Source organism: Lucilia sericata, unplaced genomic scaffold (genome assembly GCF_015586225.1).
Source record: "Lucilia sericata isolate MDLA Ls3-8-SP2 unplaced genomic scaffold, ASM1558622v1 Contig000071F_arrow, whole genome shotgun sequence".
Lineage (NCBI taxonomy): Eukaryota > Metazoa > Arthropoda > Insecta > Diptera > Calliphoridae > Lucilia > Lucilia sericata.
The window spans coordinates 303819-313388 of record NW_023994105.1 but is presented as its reverse complement, the minus strand read 5'-3'; the positions used below and the strand labels follow the sequence as shown (position 1 = coordinate 313388).

At 28.2% G+C, this 9570-nt stretch overlaps 1 protein-coding gene across 1 annotated transcript in view; it reads left to right on the top strand.

Annotated features, from left to right (window-relative positions):
* Window positions 1-8584: 8584 nt before the first annotated feature.
* LOC119616426 (insulin receptor substrate 1) overlaps window positions 8585-9570 on the top strand; it is a 244219-nt gene continuing 243233 nt past the window's right edge. Inside the window, exons 1-2 of the mRNA XM_037972757.1 lie at window positions 8585-8914; window positions 9088-9255. The gene's annotated coding sequence lies outside the window, so the exon portion shown is untranslated. The remainder of the gene's footprint in view (window positions 8915-9087; window positions 9256-9570) is intronic.

Here is a 9570-nt window from a genome sequence, read left to right as displayed (position 1 = left end):
GGCAATAACCATGCTGACGCCCTAGCGAAAGAAGGAAGTGCTCTACAAGTGACTGAGTTTGGCTGCAACATTGGCATATCCTACGTGAAAGGTAAACAGCTGATTGCAGACAAACTGCATACGATCGCTAATAGAAGATGGGAGAATGAACCCACCTGCCTGGAAAACAGGAAAATCTGGCCTAGAATGGACACGACATGGACAAACCACGTCATAAACTGTCAAGATCCAATCTCAGGAACCTAATTGCGGTTATAACAGGACATTGGCCACTGGGCATTCATGCGCAGAGGCTAAAACTTCCTTCATACAATGATTTTTGTAGCAGCTGTAATGACGAGGAGGAAAATGACAATACAGAACATTTTCTATGTCACTGCCCCGCTTTCGCCGATTTTAGGCGGGAAATGTTAAATCGACGTACAATCGCAGACAAAAGCTGTCTGTCTGATGAACATCCGGCAAGGATTAATAACTTCATCTGCAAGACCAAAAAGCTGAAATAATTCAGCCCTCTTCAATAAGGACAATAAGGTAGAGTGTTAATATCATGGTAACACAACGGGACCTATCTGGACCTAAGTGAGCTTTGCCTCGGGCGGCTACCAAATTAACCTAACCTAACCTGTATATTTCATAGAAATGTAGTTTGGCAGCGTCGGTCTTGAGAGAGAATTTTTTTATATGGAGTTTGACAGCGTCGGGCTAAATTTCCATGGATCAGCTGTTGAAATGACTTCTCGATACGAGATCGAATATCACTTATGATATTTTTATATCGTTTGGTTTATCGGGTATACATAAAAAATAAAATTCATTTAACATACTTTACCATTTTTAAAATTAAATATCATCCCCACTTCTTAAGATAAGTATTAGCACATATTTATACATCAAATGAAATCTTGAAATCTTTTCTACAATTTTTTAAATATTTATCGGTACTGTTATATCGATGGATTTATGAAATAACGGCACTTTTATCAAAAAACTATATTAAAAATAATTTTTGTGGAAGTGGCCCTCAAAGGGTTAATAAACGCGGTCATATTATATATCGTTGAAAAAATATTTTAAAGCTATTTCAAACGATATATTGTCGGGATCGGTTCATAAATAGAGAAGATATTGAATATATATATCATCACCTGAAACGCAAACAGCCCTAACTAACCAAAATTCAAAATCGATGTTATTGTTGATTCTAATGTATTGCATAAAAAAAGTCCACACCAAAAATAGGACTCCTACGACCAACATTATCGATTATATTGACAAAAAAGTAAAACATTTGAATACTGAAGGTAAAAATTTCAATTTATGAGATTTTTTATACGCCGCTTTCAGCTATGATAAAAAATTATAGGTTTTACTATTAAACAATTTGTTTATTTACTACAAATAAATCGCGTTGATAGAAACAAACCGTTCGATTTAAATTTTTTTTTGCTTCTTCTGTAAAATTTTAAAAATATTAGATATGGCCGTTCGCGTTTTATATATATATATATATATATATATATATATATATATATATATATATATATATATATATATATATATATATATATATTATATATTGGATTGGAGAGTTATACGTATAACATATTTAAGCCATATTGTTTAGTATATATACCTAAAACGCGAACGGCCTACCATAGTTTTATTTATGTTGGTAAAGCAGCAGAGAGCAGAATTGAATTCAAAATATACTAATAAAATGACTACAAACTATAAAGTATATGCTAACTGTCAAATATTTATTACGGATTTTGACAGCCAGCGTATATCAAAGTCTATATATAAAAAACTATCAACTATTCTCTCATGTTCTCATGTTAATCTGCCGGAATAGAATTTTTCGTTTGAAACAAACATTATTCAATTCAGAATATATTTTCCTCACAAATTTTATAATCTTTATCTTTATTTTTTAATAAAATATAAACTTTTTATAAAAATTTTTCATCAAATGAATTCGTCGTACTTATGGTTTTTGACATCTACGTAAACCAAATGCAAAAACAAAATACATGTAAAATGTTGTTGCAGAACTGCCACCACCTTATCTGAATTCGCCTTGGACAATATTGCGCTCCTCTGGTGTACACTGATTATAAGGTAGTGTTAACAGAGCAGCTGATTGTTTTTAGCTAATATACTTTTGATTTTTTTTATATGTAGTTTGACAGTGCCCTACAAACATTTTCTATTGCGGAAGTTACCCGTGTGAAACTTCCAAACGTGCTAAAAGCTCGCCAGCGATGTTGCGGAAGTATAAGAATTCTTGTCACCAGTCGGGAAGAACTGATGCCGAGCTGGGGAACGTCTAATAGTAACATGGAAGATACTTCTGGAAGACCAGCAGAAGAAACTTCTAGATGACTCTTGGAAGTAAGGTATTGCCAAAGACTCTTCTAGATGTGACTAGGAAGTCACTTCTTGAAGTGACTACCTAGTATCCTCTAGAAGTGTTCCTATCTTCTAGAAGATGAGTTTTCTCTTCTTCTAGAAGAAGAGTATTCTCTTCTTCTTGAAGAAGAGTATTCTCTTCTTCTTGAAGATGAGTATTCTCTTCTTCTAGAAGATGAGTATTCTCGTCTTCTAGAAGATGAGTTTTCTCTTCTTCTATTTGTATACTCACCAAAATAAAATCTATAAAAATAAATCTAAATAAAATGAAATTTTATAGTTTTTATTGAATTAATTGAAATTAAAATAGTAGAAAAAATAACAGATTTAACAACTAATCTAAAAAAAGTAATATATGTATGTACATTAGACCGACTCACAAAAAATGGTGCTTGAGTTACCCCCCTCATAATATTCGCTGTTATGTAATATGATGTTACCCAAAATATTTTCGGTTAAGTGTTGTCCATTCGTGAGCTGGACAGTTTTAAAGAAAATATCGTATGGGAACACGATTCTTCATGTTAAATTCAATATTTTATCCAGCTTCAAAAAATCTTTGTTATGTTTTATAATGGTTCCCAAAATATTTCTAGTCTATCGGTGGCCGTTCGTGAGCTGAACCGGTTACAAAAAAGTCCCTTTTTAGTTATTTTGTTTTAAATTATACAGCATTTCTTAAACAATATATACAGTATGTGGTATCATTTGAAAGGTTTTTTGAAGCCAAGTCTAGTGGTGCGCAAAATTTGCAAAATTGTGCATATATTTAATTTTTCTTAGTAAAAACCTAACAATTTTAAATATTTTGGAATATGACAATTATAAGCAAACGGTTATTTATGATTAATACATCATTGGACGCGACTTTAAAATACCTTTTAAACGATACCCCGTATTGGATATTTTGTTTCAAAACAAACAAAAATTTAAAAAAAATAATTCCAAAATACCTTTTTTTAATTTGGTTCAGTGGTCACTTAAAATATTTTGGGAATCATCATAAGACAAAGCAAGGTAAATTTTGGGAGGGGTAACAAAAACACGTTTTTGCTTTCCATACAGAGGGAGTCGGTCTAATGTACATACATATGTATCAAAAATTTAGAATTATTACCTTATAATAAGATAATTTTCAGGGAGTCTGTATTAATATTCCAACTGCTGACTGGTATACTTCCAAAAATTGTAAAACGTTGGACTCTAAAATATTTTTGTAGTTCTTCATCAATTTTATGATTAATCCATCAAATTGTAAGAGTTATATTATGGAACGCATTAATCCTTCAACGAAATAAACCAAAATAATGTTATAATTAATATTGAATATACATACTTTTGTATTTATTGAAATTAACAGTTATACTTTAGGAAGCAATAAAAATAGGATTCTCTCATGTCCAATACATTTACCACCAAAGTTTAAACGGTCAGATCCATTTTTTACATTTTCTGCAAATAATCGACATTTTTAGTAGAACCACGTGATGAAATAAGACATTTATAACTTACCAGATCCCTTTTTTATATTTTAATTCAGTTAGAAGTATTTTAATATTAGCTACTGCTTTCTAAAAAATAAAATAATTAAAAATTAATTAATTTATTTATTTATTGTTTTGAATCAATAAAAACATTACCTTTCATGAACATTTTTTCAATAACTTGGAATTAAACCGTCTATAAAGATCTGAAATTACTAAGTCATGGATTATTTTTTAAATTATTTACAGTCACTAACGATAGAAACACCTTAACGACCCTAAACGGGATATTGCTTTTGACATTTTTTGTTTGCTCTCTTCTAATACTTAGGTTCAATATCTATATGGAAATTAATAAAATTGTATTTATTTAAAAAAGGTGGGTTTAAAACTATCTGATTTCAATATTAAATATCTTATATGGGCAATTTCGTGTCGAGTGACCCAAGTCAAAAAATAATTTATGTATAAAACAGTAGTATTAATTTCAATATAGTGATTCCAGACTTAAACGCGCAAATAGTTTTAAAAATATTGAAAGTTAAGATTTAACTCAAATAAATCTAAATATGTTAAAAATGCAATGTTCATCAAATGAAAGCCGATGTTCATCCTAAACGAATTAAGAGAGAGTCGAAATTTAATATAAAAACATTTTTAATGAAACATATTAGACTTTTTTAAAAATAATGGAAATGGAAGCCGTTTAGAGTTGTTAACATATTCCTAAAATAGTATTTTAATATGACAACTTACTTTTTAATTTTATTTATATAATCCTTCCTTATACTTTTTGGTATATATTTAATAAACTTCGTCAATTAAGAAAACCTTCTTAAATGTTTATTAACAGTTGATTTTTAACACAACATTGTCATATTGTTTTTTATTACTTAAGATTCACAATATTTTAATTACACTATTTTTCTATGAACATTAAATTCAAGAACTCATTTAAGTTTTACGATGAATAATTAAAACTGAACATGACTGAACAAAACACAAAACATCACTGAACTTAACAAAATTTCTGCATTATTTATTTTTATTTTTTCACGCTAAAAAATGGAGTATTTATATTTTTTGTTTTTGTACTCTTCTTACTATCATCCGGAAGTAACCTAAAAGTATACTTCCAGACGGCGAAAACTAGAAATCAATGTATTTTGTTTTTGTAAAATGTGTGCTCTCGTCTGACAATTGTACAGAAGTGACTACAATCCACACTTCCAGATGAATAAAATACAACATTAATGTGAACACTCTTCAAACTGTCTTCCAGAAGTGACATAAACATACAAATCAAGAAGATACAAATTAGGAAACAATGTATTTTGTTATTGTAAAATGTGTGTTCTCACCCAACTCTCATACAGAAGTCACTAAAACGTATACTTCCAGATGAAAAAAATTCAACAGGCATGGTTTTTTGTTTAAGCAAAATGGATGCACTCTTCTAACTATCATCCGGAAGTAACTTAAAAGTATATTTCTAGAAGACGAAAATTCGAAATCAATGTATTTTGTTTTTGTAAAATGTGCGTTCTCGTCTGACAATCGTCCAGAAGTGTTTCTGACGTGGCGTCTGGGGTGATGCGCAATAGTTTTCTCTTTTAAATGTTTGAAGGGTGTGCTCGCACTTTGAAGCAGAGATACAAGCCGAGACGGCTTAAACGTAGTTGCCACTATTTAAATTCTTATGGCAAATTGAAAAGAGTTGCCACACAATATTGTGCTAATTTAAAATAGTGAAAACTACTATAAATGTCATTTTCTGCAGAAAAAAACTTATATAGAGACAGGTTTCTATGTAACAGACTATTATACAAAGATTTTTCAATATAATAAACCTTATAAGGTCAATTTCTAAAGACAAAGTTAAATTGAGACGACAATTTAGCCGCCGCACTTATTTTCTGTAATAAGCCGCCGCTGCCGACCCAAAATGGTTGCGCCGCCGCCACCGATCATTTCGCATCGGCTTGTATCTCTGCTTTGAAGTGTAGGCATACTGTCAAACTCCATATATAAAAAATAAAATGAATTCGCACCGTATTTCACCCGCGTGAAGAAAACATACCGGTAACAAACCTACTGTCAAAAAACTACATACACAGTTGCTCAAGAAAGTAATACCAAAAATAGTATTAAAAAATACGCATTTTTGCAACTATATAAAATAACTTTTGCCAGTTCCCTTAACATACTTTTGGTGTTAGTTTATAATATGTAAATGTAAATACATTGATTTTTACTAAAAAATCATTCAAATTCGATAGAGATTTGTTTAAGGAACCGATTTATAGTGTTTTCACGGTCTAAAAATTAGCCAATTATATGGTATTCACTATTAAAGTGTTATTTTTCAATATTAAGAAGTATATATTATGTTGATTAAAAAATCGGTCAGATATTGTGGTACCAAAAAAGTTCCAAAAATTTCGAGAGATAATTGTACTAGGAACCGATTTATGGGGTTGTCACTTTCGAAAAATTAGCCAATTATATGGTATATACTACTTAAGTGAAATACCATATAAGTGAATATCATATAATGGGCTAATACCATATAATTGGCTAATTTTTCCTGGTTCCTGGGACAATTATCTCTCGAAATTTGTGGAACTTTTTTGGTACCACAATATCTGACCGATTTTTTAATCAACATACTATATACTTCTTAAAATGGAAAAATAACACTTTAATAGTGAATACCATATAATTGGCTAATTTTTCGAAAGTGACAACCCCATAAATCTTTTTCTAGGACAATAATCTTTCGAAATTTGTATATCTTTTTTTGGCACCACAATATCTGACCGATGTTTTAATCAACATACTATATACTTGTTAATATTGAAAAATAACATTTTAATAGTGAATACCATATAATTGACTAATTTCTCGAAAGTGACAACCCCATAAATCGGTTCCTAGGACAATTATCTCTCGAAATTTTTATATCTATTTTTGGCACCACAATATCTGACCGATTTTGTAATCAACATATTACATACTTGTTAAGATTGAAAAATAACACTTTATTCACTATACCATATAATTGGCTAATTTCTCGAAAGTGACAACCCCATAAATCTGTTTCTAGGACAATTATCTCTCGAAATTTGTGGAACTTTTTTTGGCACAACAATATCTGACCGATTTGATGACCAACAAACTATATATTTGTTAATATTGAAAAATAACACTTTAATAGTGAATACCATATAATTGACTAATTTTTCGAAAGTGACAACACCATAAATCGGTTCCTAGGACAATTATCTCTCGAAATTTGAGTAAGTTTTTTTGACACAATAATATCTGACCGATTTTATAATCAACAAACTATATACTTGTTAATATTGAAAAATAACACTTAAGTAGTTTGTGTATAATTGGCTAATTTTTTGAAAGTGACAACCTCATAAATCGGTTTCTAGGACAATTATCTTTAGAAAATATTATAACTTTTTTTGGCACAATAATATCTGACCGATTTTGTTAATAGCAAAATATAGAAAGAAAATGTATCTAAAATTATTCACATTTATTTATAAAATAATTTTACAAAAATTTCCTATAAGTGAGTTTTTTAAATTTCCTATAAGAGAATATTTTAAATTTTCTATAAGAGAAGTTATTAAATTTTCTAAAAGACCATTTTTTAAATTTTCTATAAGAGAATTTTTAAAATTTTCTATAAGTGCATCAATTTTCTGTAAGAGAAGGTTTTAAATTTTCTATAAGATAATTTTTTAAATTTTCTATATTTTTTTTTAATTTTCTATAAATGAATTTTTTAAAATATTCTATAAGAGAATTTTTAAAATTTTCTATAAGAGAGTTTTTTAAATTTTCTATTAGAGAATTTTTCGAATTTCCTGAAGGAGAATATTTTAAATTTTCTATAAGAGAAGTTTTTAAATTTTCTATAAGAGAATTTTTCGAATATTCTAAAATAGATTTTTTTTTATTTTTCTGTAAGAGAATTTTTTAATTTTCTATAAGAGAATTTTTGAAATTTTCTATAAGAGAATTTTTAAAATTTTCTATAAGAGATTTTTTTTTAAATTTTCTATAAGAGAATTTTTTTAATTTTCTATAAGAGAGTTTTTTAATTTTTTTATAAGAGAATTTTTCGAATTTCCTATAAGAGAATTTTTTAATTTTCTATAAGAGAGGTTTTTAAATTTCCTATAATAGAATTTTTCGAATATTCTAAAATAGATTTTTTTTTAATTTTCTGTAAGAGAAGTTTTTAAAATTTTCTTTAAGAGAATTTTTTAAAATATTTTATAAGAGAATGTTTTAAATTTTCTATAAGAGAGTTTTTTAAATTTTCAATAAGAGAATTTTTGAATTTCCTGTAGGAGAATTTTTTAAATTTTCTATAAGAGAATTTTTCGAATATTCTATAATAGAATTTTTTAAATTTTCTGTAAGAGCATTCTTTAAAAATTTGTGTAAGAGAATTTTTTAAATTTTCTATTTCTGGTATAATTCTCTATCGAAAATCGTTTACATTTATTAATATTAAAATTTAACACTTTAATATGGTGTACCTTGTACCTATACTGCATTTTTATTAAAAAAGTACTATATAAATAAAATCAAAGGTTTGTACGTTTTTACACAACTCTGGGAAGAAGTATGTTAAAAAAGTTGTCTTGTTCACATCGATCCGTATTTCTGAATTCGACGACGACACTATCCTATAATTAATATATCTTGTACATTAGATTCATGGCGAAACTAATAAGGTGATGTAATTTCAGCTGATTGTTTTTTTGTCCATGGAAATTCAGCTCGAAGTTGTCAAACTCCAAATAATAAAATTTTCCCTCAAACCTGACGCTTTCAAACTACATAAAAAAAATTTCATGAATTCGCCGCAAAATGAATTGACTTCACCTTATAGTCTATTCGCCTTGATTATATTATTAATTTAGTTTGTTTTATTCACACGTCAAAACAATCGCGGTACCTTCCGAATAAACCAGATTATTTTTAACTACGTAATTTGTGTTTTTAAACAAATAAAATAGTGAAGAATTATAAAAAATTCAAAACAGATCTGATAGAATAACAGAAAATGCTAATTTTAAATAGTGATATCTGAGAGTGTAATAAAATATGTATCTACATTTATTTTACATGTGTGTTTTGATTTTTTATATGTTTATTAAAGTGAACATGAACGAATAAATTAAATACATATGTATGTACTATATTAATTTATAAATATACCAGTGTAAAAACAGTAAAAAAATATGGATATATCATAAGATATATGAACAAAGTGTGTCAATAATAAAGCAGTATAAATAGCAAACCTAAAAAGTCGCCTTACACATAGGTATGTACATACTTACATTAATTTTCCTTTTTCCCTTCGTCGAATTAATTCTGTGGTAAAAAGGCAAAAGCACATAAGTTGTTTTTATGTACTTTTCAGGATAACGTTTTAAAGTTTTAAATTACAATACAAAACTATAGTAAAACAAATTTTGAAAATTCGATATTTTCAAAAGTTCTGATCCGATCTTTATGAAAAATTGACAGAGAATTGAATATAGAGTGAGTACGGAGATCTCAAAAATGCGATTTTGCATAACTTGAGATATGTACTTTATTATGTTTGCCACATAATTACATATTCTAAATGTAAATA